Genomic DNA, 3,131 nt, shown 5'->3' with positions numbered 1-3,131 from the left:
ATCAAGTGAAAGAAAGAGTGTGACAAGGAGTCAGGAGTCTGTCTGCCGTGGAATATTCCTGCAGCACTCGGGGCTGTGGTTTATTTTACTGGTGGTGACTAGTTCAAGCCACATTTAGTCAATAAATATGAGATATGAGGTCACCCCGCCATTTAGCTGTTACCCTGTCTACATATTTCACAGCTGGGCAGTAACCTTTTAACTAGCGTCTACCTCGGTGGGGAGTCTCCATAAAAAAAGAGCCAGGATCCCTTGGTCGTGGTGGGGGACCCAGGCGCAGGAGCTCCACAGGGAGTTCTAAGCAGAAGGGCCTGCACCAGGCGCTGCCTTTTGCTCTCATACCTGTTTGCAGCACACAGCACCCAGCTGGGCTACGTGCAGGGATCGGGCGATGGAGCCACGTCCCATGTGCTGAGCTCTACAGTAAGATCCCCCTTCTTTCACTTGGAGATGGGCCACAGGACAAGTTGCCTGTAATTCCCAGCTTTGGGAGCGCCTATCCAAGGTGAACGTTTCCAAGGAGCTCAACTTCCCCAAAAGACTTACTCTCCTCTGCCTGGGTCCACAGCTTCTCCTGCGTGCCTTTGCCTTGCTCCAGAATGAGGGTATCTCTGTGTTTCTGAGCTCATAACTCAGGCTGAGTCTGCCTAAGATTAAGCATCCCTAAGCCCATTGCTCAGATTTCCCACAAGCATGAGAGTAACAGTGCCATGCACAGTCAGGAAGGGATGGGGCATCCCCAGCTCTGCCCCAGCCTGGTGTGAAACCCCCAGGCTTCAAGTAAGGGATTCTGCTGCTGCTGTCCCCACGGCCCCCGCTGTGCCACCCTGTCCACCTCTGGCACTGCCCATGAGAAAACAGTGAGCACGAGCCTGAGCCAAAGCTCCTGGCCGACCTCCAGAGAAGCGTGCGCATCCCTACCAAAATGAAACACACGAGTGGACATGGCAAGAAACGTGCAGGGAAGAGAAAGCAAACAAAAGCAAAAGAGAGAGGCCACGCTTAGGGAGGAGAGCTGTAGAGCAGAGCACGGAGCTGCACTGTTTGCAGCACACGGAGCCCTGCAGCCTGGGCTGGCACTGCGCATGGTGCCCAGGAGGGAGAGGCAGGCAAGCAGCGAGCTTCTGCCCCTGGCACACTGGGAATCCCAGCCCAGCTCTGCCTCCTGACGTCACACTAAGGCTCAGCACCAACACAGCTCCTCCCAGCTCTGCTGGAGCCTCCGAAATCGGAACCTCTGCTGTCAGCTGCCTTTTATAGGGCTATAAAACCGACAGCTCATGGGCAGACATTGGCCGGCATCAGCCTCTGTCACCTTCAGCATCACTGCTGTGCGTGGTCCCCAGAGCCACCTCCTGGTGCCCAGCCAACAGCCGCACAGATGGACAAGCAGACACAGACAGATGGACATACAGAGCCACAGATAACTTGGGTAAATGTGTCCATGTGGAAACACGTCAAGGCAGGAAGGCACCCACATATAGATGCTCAGCAACCTCACCATGCTCACCAACAAACAATGCCACAATGCCAATCCCAGCTACCTTGAGTTGAATGCTCCCAAGCGAAGCAGGACACACCAAGGCAGTAAAGCATCTGTATTTAAATGCTCAGCATCCTCACAATGCTCACACAGCCCCCAGCCCTCGCTGGGACCATGCAGCAGTGCCACACGCTGTCACCAGGCACAGCTACAAACACACCTCCCTGTAATGCTGGGCCCAGCGACAAGAACAACATGCAGTAACACTGCACCCACCCACTGAGAACACCGAGTGTGTCACACTCCTCTGTGTCATGTGTTTAAAAATATCCCTACCAACAGCCTTTCCCCCCACCCCTTCTTTTTTTTTTTTCTTCTCTTGCATTTATTTATAATTTTTGAACACCCAACTTGGCCAGGTGGAAAAAGCTTACATCAGTGCAAAGCTGAGAATGGTGACGGGTATCTGCTTGTTGCATGTTAAATGGGAGGAAAGGGGAAAGAAGAAGAAAGAAAAAAAAAAAGAAGTTGGCAATTACATGTTCTTTGCAGAGAGGTGTGGCCATTGGCTCAGGGATTGGTTTCAGCCTCAGCCGCACAGACAGATGCTTAGGGAGGCGGCTTTCGTGGCTGCTGCAGACACACAAAGAGGAGCAGCCAGCAGCTGAGATTTTATGAGAGTGAAGGGATTAGAAGCTAATTGAAAGGCTGAGGAAGAATTCAGTCCTTCCGTTCGGTGCAAGCTGCCCAGAGCTGCACAGAGAGCTGACAGCAGTGGCTGGGAGCAGGCAGGTCCCATGGAGGGGCTTAGGTCCCCATGCCATCACAGTAGCCCTCCTCTACCCTTCTCCCCCCCACCCCCCCAAATAAATGCTGAGGTTATATTTAAATTAAACTGTATTTAAATGTAATGCTCATTGTCAGCTTTCGATAGGAAGCATCCATAAAAGGAAGCATCTGGGAGCAAGGCATGTTTGGAGAACAATCAAAAGCAAACAAGCACTGGGTCAGATCGCAGGGGCAAGGGGAATTTCGCTGGCCGTAAGGCAAGGCTGAAGGAATGGATAAAGAATGGATGGTCATAGTAAGAGGGTTATAGTCAACAGCTCTGTGTCCAGGTGGATGTCCAAAGTCACAAGCAGTGTCCCCCAGAGGCCCATCTTGGGACTGGTGCTCTTCAGCATCTTTATCAATGGCAGAGGCAGAGGGATTGAGTGCACCCTCAGCAAGTTTTCTGACACTAAGCTGAATGGTACAGTTGATAGAGTAGAAGGGAGGGATCTGGACATGCTCAAGAAGTGGGCACATGAGAATCTAATGAGATTCAACAAGGCCAAGTGCAGCGTGTTGCACTTGGGTCAGGGCAACCCCAGATACAAGTACAGACTGGGGGAACTCACTGAGAGCAGTGCTACAGAGAAGGACTCGGGGGTCCTGATGCAGTCCAGGGTCTCAAATGTCTTTTTTGCAGTGAGGGGCCCAGAACCTCATCCTTAATACCCTGTAGCTGTGGCTGGAGCTCATCTCCACCAGAACAGTTACACTCACAAACTTAACATGTCTGTCCTGCCCAATGAGGTGAAAAAGCATTGAAAGCTGGACAGTGCAGTTTCCATCCTGTTTTCAGTCTTAATTAAATTGAGCGGGG

The sequence above is a fragment of the Meleagris gallopavo genome, chromosome 20 (assembly GCF_000146605.3).
Source record: "Meleagris gallopavo isolate NT-WF06-2002-E0010 breed Aviagen turkey brand Nicholas breeding stock chromosome 20, Turkey_5.1, whole genome shotgun sequence".
Lineage (NCBI taxonomy): Eukaryota > Metazoa > Chordata > Aves > Galliformes > Phasianidae > Meleagris > Meleagris gallopavo.
Note: the sequence above shows the minus strand (reverse complement) of the source record.